This window comes from Citrus clementina, unplaced genomic scaffold (assembly GCF_000493195.1).
Source record: "Citrus clementina cultivar Clemenules unplaced genomic scaffold, Citrus_clementina_v1.0 scaffold_9, whole genome shotgun sequence".
Classification (NCBI taxonomy): domain Eukaryota; kingdom Viridiplantae; phylum Streptophyta; class Magnoliopsida; order Sapindales; family Rutaceae; genus Citrus; species Citrus x clementina.
The window spans coordinates 20,272,897-20,296,821 of record NW_006261964.1 but is presented as its reverse complement, the minus strand read 5'-3'; positions in this window follow the sequence as shown (position 1 = coordinate 20,296,821).

The following is a 23,925-nucleotide window of genomic DNA, read 5'->3' as shown; positions in this document are numbered from 1 at the left end:
GTTCATGAATTATGCATTAAATTGGCACTTAAATCATTTTGAATCAATGAAATGATCTTGAAATGCATTAATTGTTGGCCAAATACTAAAATAAATGTGCGAAATCATACGTTGTAGAAAACGGATTGCCGTTATTTCAATAAACGACTAACCGTTTTAGGGCAGAAACAATAGGAAGCATTCTGGAATCTATCGGTTCGCCGATAACACATTAACGGCTCACCGTCCTGATGAAAAATTTTGGGGAAACTCTATGGACTCTGTCGGCTCGCCGATATATCTATAACCGGCTCGCCGTCCTGATGCAAAATTTTGGGGAGCTCTCTGGACGCTGTCGGCTGGCCGATATTTCTATAACGGCTTGCCGTTATCGCGCGATAAGTGAACAGTCCTTTGTCTTCCTCTTCATTTCGTTCTTGCTCTCTCTCTCTCTCTCAAACCCGCGACTAACACATCGTTTCTCTCTCAAATCCACCATTTTTCTTGCTCTCTCTCATCAAATTGAACCATTCGAAACTTTCTCATCTTGTTTAGAACCTTTTTAACCAATCAAAACTCGTTTTTTATTCAAAATTTGAGAAATCCCAAATTTAAAACCCTAGAACCAGCCGCACTTCTCTCGCCAAAATTGAGCCAAATTTCTTCCAATTTCAATCACATTTCAACTTGTCATTACTCTCTCATCACTCAAACTTTATTTTTCCATATTCAAACTTCTCCAAACTCATCAATGGCAGAATGACCACAGAGGCATGCTCGAACCAAGCACATTGCTCCGCGTCGTTCCAGTCCCTCCAGGCCTCCCTCTCAGGACTTCGAGAGCCTCCATTTTTCCAATGGCACCTCTGCTCAGCGATTTCGTGACAAATTCATGAGCAAACCGGTAACTCCCTCATTTTCTCTTAACATTACGGAGTTTTCGGATATTACCATTTGTGGTAGTACTATTACTCAATTGCTTAGCCATTAGAATGAAGCCTTAAGTAAAGAAGAGCCCATCTATGAAAATCTAGTCTGTGTCTTTTATTCTAATATGAAACTCTCCTCTTCCCGTCAAGTTGAACTTTATACTTCAGTAGGAGGAATTCATATTGAGCTTGATGAACCAGAATTATGTAGTATTCTTGGAATTTCTTATGGAGGCTTAGACATTTACACTGCTAGGAAAGAACTTGACTTTAGTGATTTCCGTCATGTAGATGGTGTACGAAACATTTGTAGGCTTCGGGATCTTTCCGATGACGTCTGTTCTTTTTCCTTTAGGTCTCAACTCCTCCCTTTCTAGGTTCAAATACTTCATATCATTCTCCAACACATAGTCACCCCTAGACAGGATCACACTGATGAGGTAACTCGACTTAATGTTGGTTTATTAGATTCCCTCATCCGTAGACGGCATATGAGTTTATCCTACACTATCTTTTGTCATATGCTGTCCACACCTAAAGTCTCAAACTGATCCCTTCCATATGACAGCATCATTACTAGGATCTTGAAATTCTTTAGAGTACCTATCACTGAGCCTGTTTATCTCGAGACCCGTAAGCTCGGTCGAGAGATTATTTCTGCGATCGAATTTTTTAAGAAGCGTGGGAAGTGGGAAAAGACAACATCCTCTAAGAATGAAGATACTCTGCTTGCACCAGCGGATGATCGTATGTTAAATGACGTCTATTCCGAGGATGAGTTACCCAATTTCCGCCTTAGGGCTAGACCACGTGTCCCTCGCAGAGCAGCAGCACCAGCAGCAGCATCAGTAGCAGCACCAGCAGCAGCATCAGTAGCAGAACCAGCAGCAGCATCAGTAGCAGCACCAGCAGCAGCATCAGTAGCAGCACCAGCAGCAGCATCAACAGCATCTTCCTCTCAGGATGACGAGCTAGCCGAGACCGCCGTCCCTCCTGCAGCATCGACCGTTCCTGCGGATCGCTTTCTGCAATTGTTTGACAAAGTGGATTTTCTATCCCAGCAGCAGCAGTAGCTTCAATATGATTTTGCGACCTTTTGGCAACAAATTTCAGATCAGCAGATAGAGTTACTTGCTGGCCAGCACCGTATTCTCGATTACTTTGGTTATGACCCAGGCAGCTCTTCTTTACAGCCCCCGTCTTAGTTCTCTGCCCCTCTGATTTTTGTACAGACATCACTCATTTCATGTAGTTATTATGATACTATTTGTCTTTTGTTTGTGCTTATGATGCTTTTATGATGTTTTATGTTGGTTATGTGGACTTTATTTATGTTTGAGTTGATTTTGATGATATCTTGTTTATCTTGCTGATCTGTTTGATTGTTGGCATGGAGGTTGGTTGATAAGTTGGTATATATATGGAAGTGTCTCTTTTAACTTTTTGTATTGTTGAGTATATGCTCATTTTTAAGGGGAGATTCTGCCGAAATTTTTTCAACATAAGTAAATCCCTCAACCTCTCTTTTAATCTTTTCGCGCTTATTTCTTTTTGATGATGAAGGGGGAGAGAATTATTATCAAATCAATCTGTTTTTGTTTAAAATTATCTTTGAGATTAAAACTAAATGGACACAAATTTAAGGAAAGTTAAAAATTCCTTAAAAATTTCACTTAGGGGGAGCACATATTTAGGGGGAGCAAAATTGCACAAGTATTTTCTTGAAAAGTCTGTCATCATAAAAAAGGGAGAGATTGTTAACATAAATATTTCTTTATTGATTTTGATGATAACAAACTTGATTAAGATTGATTAATCTTTTCAAAGCTCAAAATAATTTTCATCTATTTTGACAAGTTTTATAAAGATTTGGAGACAAACAATTATCTTGCAAAATAGTTCACTGCAGCAGTTTCTGTGAAAAACGGCGATCCGACAATTTTGATAAACGGCTCGCCGAGCCGATATCAAACAGAATGGAAGATTAGTCTCTGGACCTAAACGGCAATTCAAAAATTTTGATAAACAGTTTGCCGATATCAAACAGAATTGAAGATTAATCTCTGGACCTAAACGGCGATCCGACAAATCTGATAAACGGCTCGCTGATAATGAACAGAACTAAAGATTAGTCTCTGGACCTAAATGGTGATCCGACACCTACATAACGGCGATCCGAAAAATTTGAAAATCAGCCCAACGGTCATATTGATCAATCAAACGGCAATCCGACATTTAGTTAATGGTGATCCGACAGTGTGCAGAAAGTCAATAACGGCTAGTTTTCAGCTCCAACTATAAATAAACTCATTCAAATTCAAACAATATTTGATCACAACACGACCATTGAGCTTATATTCGAGAATACAATCTTCATAGAGCTTTTAAACACATTCTTGTTTTATTTATTCACACATTGGGCATTGATTTGTAATCTTAAATATTGTGTGAGAGAAAAATAATTTTTAATCTTCTACTTTGAGTGATTGTAAGTGTTGGGATACACTTGGGTTAAGAGATTGGGGATAATCTCTTGTTGTAAAGGTTCATTGACACCTTGGAAGTCAAGTGTAAGCATTTAAAGCCTTGGAGGCTTGCTTAGTGAAATCCTCAGGCCCGGAAAGCTTGGAGGCGTGGACGTAGGCGAGGTTGGCCGAACGACGTAAAAATCTTTATGTTTGAATCTCTCTTCCCTTATCTTTTTATATTGTAATTGATTTAATTGTTATTCCATTAAATTCATTTTAGATTTGCATGATAATTTGTTTTAGAATCTAATAATTTTTAGAATCCTAATTCACCCCCCCTCTTGGGTTGCATACTTATATTTCACCTATGTCTGGTCTACAGTGTAGGGGAATGGACAAATGTGGATCTTATTTGATAGAATTTTACAATCAATGCAAAGAACTGTAAGATTATGGTTGTAAATTCTAACTGAAGAGTAAGATTATGGTTATAAATTCTAACTTCTATAACGATTCAAATGTGATGGATAGTTGAGGTGTGCCAGCGGGGTAGAAAAGGTACACCTATGTTACTAGATGATGATTTAGCATCAGAGGTTTTTAATCTACATCGCACATGATGACTAAATAATTGCTACACAAGTTATTTAAACTTTGTAACATAATGGAACTGCCTATAATGGTTAGATAACTACCTATAATAGATAATGGTTGGATAATTGGCCATGATGATTAGCTAACTACTATGGTAGTTATTTAGGTATTTATATCATTGAAAGGAGTTACTCTAGAGGTAGCTAAGAGGCAGGCCAAGGTAGTGAAGTTTTTTAAAACCCTTAAGAAAACTAGGTGAGATAGTTTTTTAGCAGAAGGAGAAATTATAAGCTCTGTAATCTCTTAAAATCAGTGTATTTCCTTTGCAAAATCATTGGTGATTAATAAACTCAGCAAGAATGTGTTTGTCCATGAAAGCCTTACGAAACCTAACCACATAGATCTCCCATGTTATTATCTTTGTTATTTTTGTTCTTATTGTGTGCTATTGTATGTGAATTTTTCTAGTGTTCCCTTGTTTGTTTCGCAATCAAGTTGATTTAAGATACCCCAACTATGACAAAGAACAATCAAGCTACTCCAAAAGCTATCCTAGCCAATTAATTTGGCTTCGATCGTAACAAATTCATATTGAAGCCCAGTTCTATGGCTCATACTAAATTGGATGTTGAGAAGTTTGATGGGAAGAATGACTTCAACTTTTGAAAAGTGAAGATGGAAACCCTATTAGGATGTTAAGGGCTAGAATTTTCTTCAAATAATGATCCAAATGGGAATGGCCTTTTGGATGATAAGAATTTGATGCAGATTAGGAATCCTTATCATATTTGAATTGGTTTCCTTACTGTCTAAAGTTTATTGTTCGTTTTCTTTCTAGTTTAGGATTTTGTTTTCCTTTTTGTTAATGGTTTATGATAGCTGCTACTGGTATAAATTGTTAGCCTAAAGTGTTACACATTATGTAATTTTGATGACAACAAACATGTGTCTTAAGTGATTTGAAAAATATTATATTTTACATTTCACTAGTTCTTGACGGATAATATTTATAATGAAGTGAATCACGTTAAATCAAGTTCAGGACACTCAACGGATAACGGCGTGATCAAAAATAAAGTTTAGAGCTCAAATGACTCATTATTGCGACAATTCTTGTAAAGCTTGTATGATTTAATATATGTATGGTTTACCATTTGAGAAGCTCAAGATTTTGTTTAATAAATCATCATTTTTCATAAACAAAATGTTTAACAATTATGAGTCAAATATTTTAGGCAATTAGTTGTTTTTCAAGATGTAGACTAAAATGAAAAAGTTTTGCAATATTTGATTTTAATAAGTCTTGTTTTAAATTCTGGATTTGGACCTATTTGTAAATCTTTCAAACATTTTGGGTCATACTATAATTTTTATAGGTTTGGGCTAACGTGTAAATATTAAAAATAGACAGAGAGTTAGCGGCTAGCTACCTAGGAAAATTTCATATTTTAAAATTTTGGATTAAACTGAAAGATTTTGAGAATTTTGAAATATATAAGTATTTTGTCAAAGTTTGAAAACAACTTCTTTGAAAACTATTATTATGTTTTAGGTCATATCATAATTTTATAAAGTTTTGGGAATGATAATTATTATTTAGAAATTCTAAAATTGGACATGTTTGCAAAGTTATATGTTGTTTTAGGCCATAGTATAATTACTGAAAATATTGGGTAAAATTATAATTTTATGAACAGTATTACTGTAGTAAATTCAAATTTAATGATAACTTTACTGTTTTGAAGCGGGGAGCTGGCTAAATTAAGTGACTAGCCGCTTGCTTGCTGGAATTTTACTATAACGGCTAGTTTTTTGGCTTTAACTATACAAACTCAACTCCAACTTCAATTTTAAAACTTTTTGCAAGCATTAACAAGTATAATCAACATATTTTGAGCTTCCAATAGCAAATCATCATAGATTAAATCTTCATTGAGCTATCATTTGTATATCTACTCCAAAAGAGAGTTCTTTGTTATAATCTTTATTTTCTAATCAAATTTATAAGTGTAGAAGTGTGAGAAACACTTTGGTGAAGAGATTGAGAGATAATCCTTTAGTTATTAAAGTTTATTGACCCCTTGGAAGTCAATTGTAAAGAACTTGAAGCTTTGGAAGGCTTGGATAATGAAATCCTCGAATTTTGTTGGCTTGGAGGCATGGACGTAGGCAGGGATTGCCGAACCATATAAAAATTGTTGTGTTTGCTCTATCTTCATTTACTCTTTTATTATTGTGCTTTATTAAATTTATTATTTTTGGTTTCATTAAGGCAATAGATTAAATTATTGTGTGATTTGTTTAGCTTAAGTTTTAAAAACTCAATTCACCCCCTTCTTGGGTTGCATAACTTACATTTCATAAATAGCCATCTCTTATGGCATTTAAAGGCAAATTTGAGCTTAATAATATTTTCAGTTTTGAAAGGTCTATGTGAATTTTTGAGTTTAATTAATTCTCTTCATTTGCGGAATTAACGAGTTTTAACCCTTATTCTCCAACGTGCGTTTGGGATTGAGGTTGGATAGCTATACCTTAAAAGCTACAATACTAAAGTGTTTAGTAAATACTAGGTACTGTAGCTTGTAAACTATGTTGATATGATTTTTCACTTGTATAATGAAAAATCTATTAAATCTTTAATAATTTTGTCAAAATTATTATTTAAAATTTATATTTATTATATATTATTAACTTTTGTTTAATAGTTACACTACAAGAAAAATGACCTACTATGACAGGTAAAACTGTCATAGTAGGGGATGGATGACAGTTGTTCATACCGTCATTATAGCCAGCGTCAAGAATTGATGACAGAACAATACCCATCATAGCCTGTGATGGATATAACCAGTCGCACAATTATCATAATTTTATTTAGAGGGAAATATAATAATTTTAAATTTCCCTCTTTTTTTTTGAATTTCGCATGCTATATTTTGAATTTTTAGTGGGAAATCTTAAATTTGGCACGAAAATGGAAACTATAATTAATTGATTTTTTTCAATTAATTCAGAAACTGAAATTATAATTAATAAAAATGAGTATTTTGTTACTACCATGAAATCATTATTATTTTAATAAAAATCCTGAAATTGATTTAGAAATTAAAATTCATAATTTAGCTAATTCATTAGACTGTTAAAATGAATATTGCAATTAAAAATTCATTGACAAAGAAAATGAAATGAATAACACTGAATAATTATTGATAATTGTCAACAAACATAATTTATCCAAATACATGTGACAAGTCCAACATATATAGAAGGTATTGTAACAACATAAAAACCAAATTTCAGTACCATCTAGAAGACTAGCAGTTTTGAGATTAATGAACCATGATCAGTAATTTCCAGCAACACAACGAAGCCAACACTGATCAACCAAAAAAAAAAAAGTCATCCTAGTAGTTTTGGTGAAACACACTACAAATTCCAATCTAAGAAGAAGCTAAACGTGCAAAGTTGCATCAATACTCAGGACTATTTTTGCATCAAAGGAAAAAGATAGCAAACTCCAGCAATACCCACCATCTTCATCAAATTCCAACATAGCAAGTGTAACAAGCTAGGTAACTGCACAAGTAAAATATAACTTCATCAAATTCAAAGTCTGTGACAACCCATATAGATTAGAATACTAAGCAATCAAATAATAGCTAGCTGATAATCAAATGAAAATTTTTTTAAATTTAGAAAATTTGATCTCAACCAATAAATTACCTGGGTGGATTCCCTTTTCAGGCCAATGTAGTGTATCTGAGTTGTCACCCCTCAAAATTGTCAAGGAAGTATGTTGTGATATTGGCCACCCTCTGAAATTTGTAATACCTAAAGCATGGATTAATATGACATTAAAAACAATTCATAACTGATGAAAAAACAATATGAAACAATAATTCTAAGAGCTTCTTACTCTGAAGAAAACAAAAACCTGATACAGCTCATCAATCCTCCGCTTCAACAACTCAAAATTATCTTTCGACAATGGATTCGTTTTACAAAAAAAGATATCAGTCTCATTGGTATACATCTTAAACCTGTAAGGGGAATTCTCAATCCTATCACCCATCAAAAGCTCACCACGATTCTCAGCATTATCTTTAACACCCTCCTAGGGCTCGCAAAACGACAAGCTATAGTAACTAAACAGCATTTTGGTGTCTATTGCAGTGATGGAATTCACCTTCACAGACAAAAGGTCACTAACAACATGTTTGTGAGGGTAGTTACCCCGCAAGTAAAATCCCAAACAAGAAGATTAAAAAAAGAAGAAAACGAACAAAACCCATATCCAGAAATTGCCCACTCTGTGATGAATTTGAGTCAGATCTGGGCAGCCCAGATCGTGAAATTAGTCTAAAAGCACAGATTTTATAGTTTTGCAATATGGGTATTGAGTTGTAACGAAGATTAAGAGATGAAATCACCATAATTGAACAAAGAATATGAGAGAACGGGAGCAATATTGAAGTAAGATTATAGTATGAAAATGGATCTGACTGACCTCTAATATAGAATGTTAATGCATGAAGACGATAATTGACTAATTGAGGGAGTGGTGTGTGCGTCTCTGTGATTGTGAAGAGGAAGAACAGAGTGGTGTGTGCTTCCTGTCACAAAGCAAACATGACATTCATTCACATGAAGCAGCCCTTCACTCTGGACCTGTAAAGGACTATAACCCAGCCTATCTACTGCAAAGTACGCTTAAAATGGTAGGGAAAATGATCTTAAAATAGCTCCCTTTCAATTTTTTTCAGCCGAGCAAAATTGATTCAGGCTTTTTATCGAACACTTGAAGGGAATACAAAAATACTAACTATATCCCCAATTCGAAGATAGTGAACATACGACTATAAACATGTGATTTGCCACACCCAAGAACAAAGCCTATGTCATTTTGTAGTTCTAAGGTTCGCTAATTTCAACAAATTAGTAAATTCAACCAATGAAAATGAAAAAAAAAACCTTTACATCACAGTGAATGAATTTGAGAACTACAACTCTAGGGTTTTTAATTTCTTTTCTAGGGTTCGAACAATAATTACCTGTAACAATCGAACAATCAGGTTCTAATATGCTCAATCAGTGGTGTGCTCTTAGCTTAGGTTCTGAAATTTGAGTGTGGCAGCACGCGTTCGGTGGGTTCTCCGTATGGTTCTCAGTGAGGGTTCGCCGATTTTGATAATTAAAGGGTTTGGGTTATCAAAATCAACGGTGTTTTAAAGGTGGTGCTAGGGTCTCAAGTGATGGGTTTGCTGTGAGAGTGAGAGAAGAGTGTGTTTGGGTTTTGCACTTTTGCTTTTTAACACTTGTAAAAACTAAAAATATCGATACGAAATGAACGAGGTCTGTTTCTTTTGTTTTATTTAATTTATTTTTCCCTAAACGCTGTCGTTGGAGAAGAATGTAAGAAACAACAGCATTTCACTTTATTATTTGGTAATAAAATATTTTTAAAAATAAAGTCAAACTCGCGTAATTAAAGTGAAAATAAAAAATTATTCATGCATTCTTGATAGCTAAATTAACTATCACCAGTCTATCATAAGTTCTTGATAGATTGTATTTCTATCACAAATATATCATAAACGCATGACAAAAAAATAATTTATCATGCGTCTATCATTATAGACCTTCAGGCCAAAAACCGTCACATGAAGGACTGTCATAATAGATGCTTTTTCTTGTAGTGTTACAGTTTTTTTTCAACAGCAGATATATCTTAAAAGGTACAGTACCTCAATCCCAAACGGGCCTTTAATCAGGTAATTTCAAATCCATGATATGAAAGATGTAATAAGCAGTAGAAATCAATCACCGTATTAAAACATAACAAGAAGTAGGACTGGGCATACAACTGCCATTGATATTGTAAGGTTATTCCTTAAGATGCTCATCCTCTTTTACTATATTATGTTGTATGATTCGTCAGGATGCTGGTCCTCTTTCACTACATTGTATAATTGGCTCTCAAAACAGGTAGATTTTCCAATCATTTAAAATATAATATTTTTTCACATGAATGCCACTTACCAAATTCAAACAAGGAGAAGTAAGAAAATCTAAAATTTCAATTCGTAAAAGTTTTAAAGTTAAACAAGAAACTCTTTATGTTAACTAATTCAATAAAAATAAATAAAAATGCTTTAAATACCCACCATTTTAGAGGAATAATTGTTTTTTCTTTTCCGCAATTTTGTGACGAGTTGATGCAGCTTGACCTTTAATAGACCCTCTCTTCGTATGACTTTCACCTATCAAATTCAGGATGTGGCTCTATTATTCCGAGAGAATGTACCCCAGGCAGCCAGACCTTTGTCTTTTTATAAGCAAGATCTTCAGAAAACGAATCCAATGGCTTCTATTAGAAAAAATGGATTAAGACCTATTGAAGGGGCAACCGGATTGATCGGTGAGAGGGGACAATCAAACAAACCCAGGGGCGAAGCTAAAGGTAGGCTAACCCGGGCTGCAGCCCGGGTTAGCTTTTAAAAAAAATTAATTATAATTTATAAATTTACTTTATTAATATTTTATAAAAAAATAAAAACAAACAAATCTAATATTTGATAAGATTTTTCTTATTTACATTGTATTTTTATAGTTTTATGGTTAAATTTTTGCTTATGTAGTGTACTTAATTTCGTTTGTATAAAACAAATTTTTTGAGAAGTAAATTTCATTTTTTTTAAAAATATAACCCACCTAAAAAAATGATGCTAGCTTCGCCACTGAACAAACCCTCACCACGATTTCACTATTTTCTCCCTCGCCACACTCGCCATCATTACCCATCATCACAGCTGATCAATCCTTCATCAAATGCACCAATGATCAATCAAAAGTTCGATCGGCATTGTTTCGCCGTCATTATCTTTTGGAAACATAACGGAAAACCACCGCACGTGGGAAATATCGCAATTATAAATCAATTGTCTAGACGCTAATTAAGCCAAAGTTGGGATACGTCACCCCCGGATAACATAGCTTTGTCCTCCAATTCAGACAAGAATTAAAGAAAAAATAATTGAAAGATGTCTTTCTATAAAATCTTTACAAATAAATAAATAAATAAAATAAATTCAATATTTAAAAAAATAAATTATTATGGATTTTTTTATAATAGTACATTATTATTTTATTACATAATATTTTCTGACATAGTATTTTACTAATAAAATTTTCTTACAGTTACTTTTTTTTCACTTAATGTTTCCATTTTTATCATTTTACCACTGAACCATTAAAGCTAATAGAATTTTTATTAGAAATTAAAGTAAAAGCTTATTTTATCCCTAAAATGTGTAAGTGTAATTTAATCCTCTACATTAAAAAATACAAAATTAATTATATAAAAAAATATATTTTATATTGATTATTTATATGTATAAAATAATTAATGATAAATACCTTGATAATTTTTAAAATACATTGTGACATCAACAATATAATAATGAAGTTAATGGTTTGGTAGTAAAATGATAAAAGCTTAAACAATAAGTAGGAAAACCTATTTGTCAGGAATTTTGGTGGTAAAATGATATGTCAGAAAACATTAGCCAATAATATGATAATATTCTTTTTTTAATAAAGACATAAAATCCCAAAAATAAAACTTCAATTTGTGAATATGAATTTTTTTCACTATTTGAAAACAAAAAGACAGCTAAATAACAAAAATAAAAAGAATCCACATGCATATGGTATATCTAATACTACTAAACCCCAGATGCAATTAATTTAACTCACGAAAAAAAAAAAGAAAGAAAAAAACATGAACAGCTAGCTTGATGCTTGTTAAGAATAGAACAAAACTAATAACTTCATAATAACTTAATCTGTTTGGGATGAAAACAGAACAAATTTAATGTATTTTCAGGATAATTTTTTAGGGACTAATAAAATTTTCATAAACATTTAAAAATATTAAATTTATGTAATTTCTTGCTACACAATTTTTAAATTATGTTTCTCTTGTAATAAAAAAAATATGATTGACATTTGATACCAGAAAGATAAATTTAATTTCTTGTTACAAATATAATAATATATGTCCACGTATTATTATTTATGGAGATATTTTTTTCTTAGACCCATTTATGTATCACTAAATTACATGATAAATTTTGTTTTTTCATATCCAAAAATCCAAATGCTTTCAAAATTGACCATCCAAAATCGCAGTAAAATATAAAGATATTTTCGGCGTTAAAAATAATAATAATAACTATCGGCAAAAATAACAGATGTAATGAAATTACAGGGCAGCAGTCTTTTTGATAAAAAAAAAATGAGGACCCCCTCAACACGAATAAATTAAAAAGCACCATCCTACAACTACAACTACATTTGATTTCTCAAGTGAACAAAGATTTTGCTAAATCTCTCCGAACCGATTTTGAACAAACATCTGAAAATATTTTCCTATGGCGGCCGAAAAAATAACCAATCTGCCCTCTGGCTCTGTTGATGCCGTCCTCAAAGACTCCGAGGCCGATGAGTTTGCGAAGGCTAGGAAGTCGGCTACCACTGGAGCTTTCCTTTTTCAACCCACCACAAGCACTCCCAATCGTCCCCATGCTTTCAAGATGGTCTCTGGTTGGCTTGAAAGCAGGGGGTACAAAGTTGTTAATACGAAGACTGAGAAGGATGGCTCGGTTTCGATGAATTTCGAGTTGCCAGATGGCGGTGCGCTGGAGATCGTTGATGCCGATTATGAATGGGAGATCAAGAATCAGACAGTCATCCGCTTCCTCAAAGCTCCCATGCTCACTGAGTTTCCTGGAGGAGACAATAAGGTGATGGTGGTCAAGGTGGTCAATCTTCCGGCAGAGATTGAGGAAAAGGATGTGGCGATTACGGTTGAAAATCGCAAGCTGGTTATGAAGCTGAAAACTGTGCTTGAAGACTGTGGGATCCAGAAGTTTAAGGAGTTGCCAGATGGTGTGACTGTGAGTACGATCTCGACTTTGATGGAGGATCAAACCCTCACCGTCACAGTTGCCCTTGAGAAACAGGACCCGAAGAAGAAGCCCAAGTCAATGACCTCAAGGATTAAAAGAGCTCTGAATAGAGCATGGCCTGCTTTTTTGGCTATAGGTGCGAAGATGGGGTTCGATGCAGCCACTAATGATGACGCCAATTAAGATGAAATTAAATTAGGTATATATTTCTCTACGCTTCAAGAGTACTGTGTGTTGAAGAATAAAGATAAGTGGTTTTGAATAATTTTGCCTAGGGTTTGTATGGGTTGTTTTGTTTTTTTCTTTTAAGGGAACTTGTCTAATGTTGCTCTTCTTTTTGCTTGAGAGAACTCGCCTTATGATGCTGCTTTTTTTTTCTTTCCTTTTTCTGAAAATAGACAACTTGTCTAATGTTGTTAGAGTTTAAAAGCCTGTGAATCCAGCTATTTTCTTCAATATGTAACAAACTTATTTGACAGGTGCCCTTAAGTTCAGTGCCGCAAAGGGCAGTCCTATTGGGGGAGTCAATAATATTCCCCTCACGTGCAGGGTGGGTGGGAGGGGGTTACATATAGAACTTTTTTATATTTGTTCTGTGAATACCTCATGATTGGCGATTCAAAATGTGAAATGCAGCATTAACCAATGCAACATTTCTTTAGATTTTACTCAAATGTGATTTGATAAAAGTAATCTTCAGTTAGTGAGATTAAATGGTAGTTGTTACTGTCAGTGAAATTATTGTTTTTCTTTTGATGATGATATTAATTACTAGCTATAGATACTGTACAAATTGGATCTCACTAAAGGAACAGTACAAATTTAATGCGCTTTCAAATTCTGTTTTGGAAAGATTGATGTTAGCCATTAATAATGGTTTGATTTGATTTGTGGTAGTGAAAACTCATTTAAGACCGAAGTAGTTAAAATGTTTTTGCTGCTTTTTACTGACTCTGCAATCTCAGTGAACTGTATATATGTATTATTGATTTATTGGTTTAAAGTAGTGTAGACTAGTATTGTATAAAGAGCAACAAAGTCAGATGTTCCGGCTATGTGTAACGGTTGCCACATTGCAACCGTGAAAAGTTTTATTTTAGCGCCTTGTACTTCATCTGACTTGGCATTGATTAGGGAGACTTTGCCTACAGGGTGACGATATAAAGTTAGGTGTGATAACTGCAGTTCGGTGCTTTGAGTAGTCTTAGATTTAGTACTAGTAAGGTGGTCTTCGAACCAATACGAGAGTTCGAGGACAATGGTAATGGTTTGTAAGGTGTGATTAGGGTTGCCAACCAGGATAGGTCTGTGAGTGTCATTGATGGAAAAGGAGTTGTTGAAGGCTTCAGTTGGCTTTTGAGTCTCTTTACTCAATGTTTGGTTGAAAGAAATGAGATGAAAGGATAGAGAAAGAACTGAGAGGAAATGAGAGGAATGGGAAAGAGAGAGAGAAGAGAAAAAAGAGAAAAAAAAGGGGGTCAATCTCAAATTTATTACTTGATTTGACATAGAATCCCTTCTCCCTCTTATTTCTTTCCCTTCCGTCTTCTTTTTCTCTTCTCTCCTTTCCTTTATTTATTTATTTTTTTTAAACCAGACATGCCATTAAAGGCTAGGGTAAGTGTTTAGGTAGGTTGAAGAGGCCTCTAGGCAGAAAGCTATATCTTTAAGCTTGTTTAATATAGGCTACTGAAAAATCAATGGAAAATTTCTTAATGCATGAATGGACAGATCATGTATTGTTGTACTAGTTTCTTGAAGTAAAGGACATTGAAATTAGAGTTTCTGCAGGTTTGATCAAGGGGGATGTTTCTTGACCAGGGACAGGAGAATTATGGTAGAAGGCTAGCGATACGTGGACAATGGTTAAGGACAGGTTTATGTAATGGGTGAAATGTCTGAATGAAGAGTGATGGAAAACTTTAGTAGTCGGTCTAGGAGGTGAACCCTAGTCAAAGAATCATTTCCCTATATGATGGTTTGAAACCTAAGGTCACTTGATGGGTTGGGTGGAATTTATGAATGAATAGTGATAGAATACCTCTATTTACAGGTTTAGGAGGTGAATCTATAAGATAGCTCGAAATCTAATTAAGCTAGAAAGTAGAAATATGTAATAATCGTGATTCTTTTCTCAATAATGTATGAGAAGATCACTTTCCTCTATAAAATAGGATTTGTGTCCTTGTAAAGGTTAACAATGAAAATTCATTTAGTACTTTGCCTATAGTTGTGGATGAGATCAAAATGTACTGGATAGATTTACTGTTTAACCACAATAGAAATTATGTAGAAGTACTAATCTACATTCTGCATGCATTAATCTTTTTCTTTGGTGATATTATATAGTAGCTATAGATATCATGCATTACCAAATGAACACACAGTAAGAAATTAATGCACTTTGATATTCTGTTTTGGAGGGGATAGTATTCGATATTAACTTGATTTGATTTGTGGTAGTGAAAACGAGATTATTTTAGACCGATGTAGTACTGCACCCAGAGGGACGGTACATACATGAAAACACTAATTATTCTCACCCCCTAAAGCACTAACCCTTGTAGCCGTCTGCACTTATAAAGTCATGTCACTAGATACCTTGCTGCTCTAAATCCGAGTAGTTTTAGGACCCGTTTGGGTCTGATTTCCAACAGCTAGACTCCCAAAGCCCAATTGTTGGGGCGCTTGCTTAAATATGTCGGGCCGTAACCTGGGGGACCCGAGCCATTAGTGAGATACTACCTTGGAAGAGATAGAATTCTAACCTTATGTCAAGACCTAAGGGCCAAGGGTCAGTCTCAGGTAGACTGTTTTATGGGGCGTAGCCTCCCAAAAGGTAACAGAGGCGTGCAAAGGTTTCTTAGGACCAGACAGAGATTGGCCCTCGAGCGCAAACTCCACAACCCGGCTGTGGTTTTTCCTTTCTTTTTTATTTCATAATTTTTGTAACAATTGTTAAACATAAAACTAATACAAAATTTATTATTTATCATAATCTATAAGCTTTTTTTGGTAAATTTAGATTTTATCTCATAATAGCTATAGATAAAAAATCACAACACCTCACCATCAAACAGGTCATTAGTGTTTTGCAGCCGAGTTTTTATATTCAGTGAAGGATCAAGAGTATTTAGTTGCCGGTTAAGCCATATGCTTACATATGAGACAAAGACTTTGTTAGACTTTGTTACATTATATGTAACACACATCATAGACTTATGTTGATGTATGTTACAAATGTAAAATACAAGTGAGACAGAGATTTTGTTACATTATATGTAACATACCCTACAGACTTAAGTTTATGTATGATACAAATGTAAAATAGCATGACCCTACATATGGTTTGTGTTTTTGAAAAATCAGCATTCTTTGAAGATAAAGACGATACAGTCTTCTTTGACTGAAAGGAATTGCATGGTCTTGGACGAGTTTACTCTTTTTTTAAAAAAAAATTACACTTTGATGTTGAATTTTGTAATTTTTATTAAATATAATAAAACAATAATGGGATATTTCCATTCTAATATTTACTTTGAACATTCTATTTTAATAAAAAGTGTGAGATTATTTAAACTCATAAAATTTCTTTTTTAATACATATTTTATTAATATACACACCATAAAATATTTGAAAAAAGACAAATGCGCCCTCCAAAATTTCACTAAAAGGACAAGTGCACTCCCATGTTTAAGATAAATGATTAACTCTGTAGTACTTCACTCTTTAACCACCCACTTTTTCTTTCTTACATGCATATTGGATTCTGTCATACACCCATAGAGAAAACAATAACGCTGCAGACTGTCTTGCTAATACGTGCTTATATTGTACGGTGTATATTTTGGTGGCAAGAGCCATCTGTAGATATTCGTAAATACATCTCTCAATATGTTAATGGACTTCCTAAATTTCATTTTAGTTAGCCTGGTATTTTATTTATTTTCATATCCTCCATCTTTATGGTGTGTTAACTTATGGAATTAGGGAATCAGAATCTAAAATTAAAATGATTGATGATATTTACTTATTAAAATTGAAGTGGAATGGGAATGGAACATGTGGGGTCCTTATTTTTTTAAGATTAAGTAATGAGAACGTATTTCCCATAGAGGGTAGGGAATTAAAGGTGCATTTACAAAATAGGAATTAAAGTGAGACAGAATTGGAATGAGTTTGAATCAGAATAAGAAATTGTAATCATAAGGAGTTATTTACTTGAGATGTAGGAACCAAAATTAAAATAAATTACATTCTTGTTGATGTGTTTACTTTATCTTTGAATCAGAATGAACTATTATAAGTAACTAAAATGCCTTTTGTTAATTGTTGTCCCCAGTATCATGTGTATACATTATACTAATAGTAAAAATAATAATAAAACTGAAAATAATAATAATAACAATGACAATAATACTAATTAGAACAATAAATTTAATAATAATAATAATTAATGGACTTTAATAATTATATATTAATAAAAATAATAAACAACAATTAAAATAATAAATTTAATATACTTTCTAATATAACAATAATAAATTAATAGGCTCTAATAATGATAATACTAATAATAATTAATTAATAATAATTAATATAAAAAATTAATATATTTTAAATAATAATCAAAATTAATAAATTTTGATTACAACAATAATGATGATGATGATTACAAAAATAAAATTAATAGATTTCAATAATGATAATATTAATAAAAATAATAAATAACAATTAAAAGAATAAAGTTATTATATTTTTAATAATAATAACAATAATAATAAAATTCAATAATTTTTTATAATAATAATAATAATGAAACAATGACAATAATATTAATTAACTAATTGAATTAATAAATTTTGATTATAACAATAATTAAAATAATAAAAATTATAAGTTTCAATAACGAATAATATTAATATAATGATGATGATGATGATAAAATTAATGTCTTAGCCAGCTTTTGGTGGATTCGATTAAAATAAATAGGTTTATCTAAAAGGGGATGAGGCCGCCTTGCTAAACTTAAGGTGTGCTCTCGCAAGATGGAGGGGGATAGCTGGGTGAGTTGAGTGTTTGTTAAGGGGGTGAAAATAAAACGAAAATGAAGATGAAACCACAAACCTTTGAGCTGTGTGAACATGCAAAATTAAGCAAACCAAGGTTAGAGGTGGATCTAGCCGCTGCAGTAAGATTTAGGGTGACAAAACAACAGCCTCAAGATCTAAGAGCCCATGAAGCTTTGACAATAGCGTTCTTAGCTCTAAGGAAGAAGAAGATTAAGCTCCTTTTTCTCCCTCATAATAAAGAAGTTACTCTTTTTGGTGATACCCTTGAGCTTTTGTGGAGTGTACTTGAGGGTCATTTTGGTCCTTTTGAACACATGGCATTCATTTACTTGCTAACCTCTCTTAGGTAAAGTTATTTGAGTAATCGGTCTTGTAATCCTTTGATGGTGACACCTATGAATTTGAGAGGTAAAGAAATCTTTCAGCCACTTTTTTGCTTCCACAGTTGGACACCTAGCAGCCTCCCAACTTTGTAGTCCTACTACTTTTCAGGACTCAGCAAAGGATAGTTGAGGTGGCTTTCTCCATTTCTTAGCTTTACTGGCTCTTTTTTCTTAGCCAAAAATTAGGCTATTTCGTCCTTTCTTATTATGGCATGTATTGTTCATGTGTTGGCTCTAACCACCAAAATTCATATTCTGATAATATCCGTTAATGTTAAGTGTTTTGCCAAAATTGTTCTTTTCTTTGGGAGCTTATCTCCTAGTTATTTGTAAGCTATCTTGATGTCCAGTCAAACAAATTGACTTCCCTTGCTTAACTTTCTTTACCACGTGTCAATGAGTTATTGACCCATGTTAGCATCCGAATTTCCCCCCAAATAATAATGACAACACGATGACGACATTAATAATAATATTATTATTATTAAAAAATAATGAAGGCCCTATTTGTAAATAATAATAAAATTTTAGGTGTTTTCATAAACTATATAAGGACTAAAATGTAAAAATGACAAAACTCGATTGAGGGCAATTTAGAAATTATGAGAATTCTATGGGGGCAAAATGAGTAGTTCAAAAAATTGGAGTCTGATTCCTAATACCCTCGGAAATCAAATTTATGGAAATGATTCCTAAATTTGTGGGCCCTGCACAATTCCAATTTTAATTCTAACTCTTATTTTGTGAAGTAAACACTGTTAATAATTCTAATTCCGTATTCTAATTTTCCAATTTAGGAAGTAAACACACCTTAAATTCTCATTCATTAAACTCCTCATTTTATCCCACCCTAATTTCATAATTTCACTTTTATCCTCAATTAAAATATTATTATATTATTATTATTATTGTTACTGTTTTTAATAATAATAATAATAGTAGTAGTAGGAGGAGGAGGAGGAGGAGGCAATTGTTTTGTATTATACGTTTCTTGAATAAATATATTTTTTTATAAAGGGTAAGGCTAACTATGTCCCTTAACTTTGTTGTATTTTTGTTTCTTTCCTTTCAATAAATTCTTCACTGAGCTAATGCAAGGTGCTTAAAAAATAATAATACTACTAATTAAATTTTCCATTAAAGATCAAACAAAACTTCAACACCGTCATATTTTGATTTCTTTGGTAATTTTTACTTGAATCCTTATTTTTGCGAGAATAAACATAGGGCGCATTTAGTATTGTTTCCAAATCTTATTTTTTATTTTCTAAATTTAAGAAACACCAAATATTTGTTAGTAGATCATTTCTAAAAATATTTTTAAAAATGTAAAATTCATTCTACACTTTTAATAAAGAAAATATAAAAAATTATTATTTTTTCATTATTTTCCAATACAGTATTAAATTAAAAAATGAATAACTTTCTTTCACCATCTCTCAAAATAATAATAATAATGATATCATCATCATCATCATTAAATAAAAAGTTTACTAACAACTAACTATTACTGATTTTAAAAATTACGGATATAAAATCTTTAAAAGTAGAAGGACAAAAAACCATAAGCAGGGGGAGAGAGCAAGTTCGTCGGAGAGAGAGCTAAAGATTTGAAGGACGCTCAAGAATGCGTTTGAAAGAGAGATATACGAAAGTGGACGAAGAAGGTGGCGGCCCCACCTCAGCTTCAACTTTGAATTTAATAGTTCAACTATAAACGATAAAGCAGTGACACAATGGCAACGAAAACAATATCACATCTGTGTGCAGCCACAGCGATAATTAAAAAAATAGTGTTAATTTTTTAATTAACACTACAGTTCGACATGAGTGTAACACTATCTTATCCACTGTTAGATTATTTGATTCAAATATCAGCGCTCTAGCCCAGCACCATTATTCTCGCTTTTGTTTGCTTTTGTCTTGTTTCTCTCCTCCGTGGCCCGTGGGAGACCGGCCATGTGATAATAATGGCTTTACATTTGACATATATTATTGTTTGATTTTATTGCAAAAATAGACTAATCTCCTAAAATATTGTTTCACTTTTCACAATCGAAATGCTCATAAATTAACAACTTGTAATTACCACAAAGTATGGTTTAATGATTTTAAAGACGTTTTATTTAATTAACTATTTAGATTTAACTCTTGGAGTAGGTAAGGAGTTAAAAAATAATTGTAGGCTTTATCCACCCTTTGCATTAAAAAAAAATATTCAATATAAAAAGCAAAAAAGAAAGGAAATTTTCGAGGTTTAGGTTGCAACACTTTAATCACAAAGATCATATTATCATATTTATTTCAAAGACATCCCTCACCATTTTTAGAATTGATGTAAATTTTGAGAATATTTTCAATTTGAGCTAACTTATATGTATTTAATCCTTTTGTTGCCATATTACTTACACAATGACTAAAATATCAATAATGAAAGTCTTAAAATTCCATCCAAATAAATATAGAATTTTTGATTTCCTAAAACTCAAATGTTTCAACATCTCTGCATCTCTTTGCATTTTGGAATCGAGCTGCAATGTCTCACATTTACATAAACGTCCAATGAATTTGAAACCCAAAACTCAAATGTGTCAACACTTCATTTTTTATTAATATCTCTGCAGCTCTTTGCTTTTTGGAATCGAACTGCAAAAGTTGCACATTTACACAATGCAATTAATTTGAAAACTAATTTTTTTATTTCTAGATTTGTGATCGTTTGCTTTCAGCGATATTTTTAAGCCATACGGCGACACACATATTCTATCCCTTCTACTCTCCTCTTTCTATTTTAGCTCATTTTAATTTGCTATTGAAACTCAAATCTAAGATCTGCCCACTGATCTGTTCTTCTTGGATCTTGGTTGAAAAGATTGAACTACACTCATTTATACTTTTATAGTTCACCAAAATGTTAAATTTATTTCTCACATTATGTGAACTGACATAAATCATTCTAATTATTTTCTATATTTTACCAAATTAATACGTGACTAAAGTCAAATATTGTCAAGCAATTTTGACAGACTCATTTATTAAGTGATCAAATATGGAGTTAATGAGTCTAATTTTGACATATCCTGTACAATAGTATATTATGGACAAGTATATCCTTAATTGTGTTATTTTAGCCCATAATGGGATGGGCAATTTTGTACTAACACATGAGGGGTTCCTGCGCTCAACCACTGTATTTAAGTAACTTCAGCCCATTGGAAGTTTACTGTTCAAGAAATCAGTGGCATGTGTGCAGTGCACCTCTCTCTCTCTCTCCCTCTCCCTCTCGTCTCCCGTGTGTGTATGTACAGTAAATCTTGAAGCAAGCCGATCCTTGAGCTGACGCAAGGGAAACGGAATTCAGAAGCTAGATCAAGCTTGTAACAACTCGGTAAAGCTCCATAACAAGCTTCCAAGGTCGGATTCATGGGAGATCATGGTAAATTTCGAAATTACCTAAAATATGTGTTTGCTTGGAAATGCACGATTAAGGGCATAAAGTTTGTTATTGTTTCAACAATTGGTATCAGAGCCCATGGTTATGCGTTTCCTTGTAAACCATAGTTGTTTTGTTGATGAAATCTCACTCATGGAAGTTTTTCTTTATTTTCGGATTTTTCGAATTCTTTGAATTTGGACATATTTGATCAAATGGTTGTTAAATAATTCATGAGTGATGATTTTGGAGCAAAGATATAATTTTTCCGTAATTTTTTGTGGCCAAAATCGGGTTGGTATGAATGTGGATGCTGTAAATTTACTGTACAACGCTGTAGCAACAGCCCGAGGTTGAAGATGATGGGATAATTTCGTTTGGATCCCTAAACTTTTCGAAATGTCACTATGGCCCAAAATATTTGCAAAATTTTCGAAATGGTCCTTGATCGAGGGTCAACTTTGTAAAAGATCAGTTCAGTCCCTTAAATTTTGGAAAATTATATTATGGCCCAACTTTTTATTTTATTTTATTTACAGTTTGGGCCAAAAGTTTTAATATTTAACACAGTAAGCATAATTCTGAAAATTCGGCAGTTTAGTCCAAAATCCTTTAAATTTTGGCGATTTTTCAGAATTTTAAATTTAAGAATAATCCATCATTGTTGAATTTTATGGGCATAATATTCATATATTTTATTGAGGCATGTAGATATTTTATTTGATTGAATATCTTGGTGGAAACTTTAATTCCGTTTTGACAAAGTTTATTTAGCCTCAATTTTGTTAATGTATGAAATATATATATGATGCAAAACTACAATTTAGAGTGATTGTGTATCTACTTATCGTAGGACCAATCATGATAAATTATTTGGTGGTTTGCAATTGATTGTCCATTTACAATTATGAATTATGGATTATGTGATGGATTGTTATTGTTCTGACCAAGATCCATACGGATGATGATACTGCCCTGTCGGCAAATCACTACTTGGTAGGATGCTTGGGAAGATAAAGAGGTTTGTTGAGTATTTTCTACTGAGTGACTTAATTACCCTGTCGGTAATAGGTCAATATTGGTGTTATATTCAACTTGTCTGCTTTATCTTTAGGTTAGTGCAATCCTATATTGTTAAAGGATGCCTAACATATTGTACTGCTATTGGAGAAACTTAGAATGAGGAGTAATTGATTATAGCATGATTTTAAGTTTTGCATGCTTGATAATTCTTTTGTTATTGCTTCCTCAGCTCTAGATATTCTCTCATTTCTCCAAGTAGCCTCCCTCAAGAATTTAACTAGGACAAATTTTGAGGACTGGCGTGAGTCCATTTTGTTTTATCTGTCTACATTGAATAGAGACTTGGCATTAAGAGTTGATGAACCAGCCAAGCCCACAGATAAGAGCACTGCTGCTGAAAAAGCAGAGTGGGCAGCTTGGGATGAATCCAATAGACACTGTCTGGATACAATGAAATACACCATTGATAGGACAACTCGAGATAGCATCCTTGCATGTGATAAGGCCAAAGATTACTTGGCAGCTGTTGGAAGAACTTTTAAGAAGGTAGATAAGGCAGAAAAGGGTAACTATCTGAGGCTGCTTGCTAACACTCAGTATGATGGTGTTTCTGGGGTGAGAGAGCACATCCTTAAGATGACCAGTTACCATAAGAAGCTAAAGGACATGGATGTCAATCTACCTGATGACTACCTGGTCTTCCAAATCCTTGAATCCCTTCCACCACAATTTGGCAATTTGAGAAGCCAATACAATACTCAGAGAGACACTTGGAATATCACTGAGTTGACTGCTTATGTGGTTCAAGAAGAGGAATCATTGAAGAAGGGAAAAGCTCACACTGTCATGGTGGCAACTACTCAAGAGAGTGGAAGTGTGAAGAAAGGCTCTTCAAAGGGCAGCAATAAGTTTTTCAAGAAGAAAAAGTTTGGTAAGAAAACTTCACGTGGTAATTCTTCTACCACTTCTGGTTCCACCTCTGAGAGCTTTAAGGGAAAGTGCCACTTTTGTAAGAAACCTGGGCACAAGAGAGCTGAATGCAGAGGATTCAAAGCATGGTTGGAAAAGAAA